The sequence below is a fragment of the Neopelma chrysocephalum genome, unplaced genomic scaffold (assembly GCF_003984885.1).
Source record: "Neopelma chrysocephalum unplaced genomic scaffold, ASM398488v2 Primary Assembly neopelma1_190, whole genome shotgun sequence".
NCBI classification, from domain to species: Eukaryota; Metazoa; Chordata; class Aves; order Passeriformes; family Pipridae; genus Neopelma; species Neopelma chrysocephalum.
In genome coordinates this window covers 62,947-63,463 of record NW_020897852.1, presented here as the reverse complement: position 1 = coordinate 63,463, position 517 = coordinate 62,947, and the positions used below count along the sequence as shown (strand labels likewise).

General features: G+C 20.3%; 1 protein-coding gene across 1 annotated transcript in view; it reads right to left on the bottom strand.

Annotated features, from left to right (window-relative positions):
* The window catches only part of XPO7 (exportin 7), a gene marked incomplete at its 3' end in the record, with an annotated part of 37,912 nt that overhangs the window by 23,145 nt on the left and 14,250 nt on the right, over positions 1-517 (bottom strand). The window lies entirely within an intron of this gene.

Genomic DNA, 517 nt, shown 5'->3' with positions numbered 1-517 from the left:
GGGAAACTGCTGGGCTAAAAATGCTTTATCTTCAGTTTTATCGGTGGAAAAAAACCCACCTAAATTTCTAATTTAATTTTGAATTTAATTTGAATTTATTTTCCAATTTAATTTCCAATTTAATTTCAAATATAATTTCCAATTGAATTCAAACTTAATTTCCAATTTAATCCAAATCTAATTTCCAATTTAATCCAAATCTAATTTCAAATTTAATTCAAATCTAATTTCAAATTTAACTCAAATTTAATTTCAAATTTAATTCGAATTTAATTTCAAATTTAATTCAAATTTAATTTCAAATTTAATTCAAATCTAATTTCAAATTTAATTCAAATCTAATTTCAAATTTAAGTAGAATTTAATTTCCAATTTAATTTGAATTTAATTTCAAATTTAAGTCAAATTTAATTTCAAATTCAAGTCGAATTTAATTTCAAATTTCAAATTCCCACATTTTAAATTATAAGAACTAGAAATAAATCCCTGCTCCCCCCCAATTTTGAGAACCAGAAAT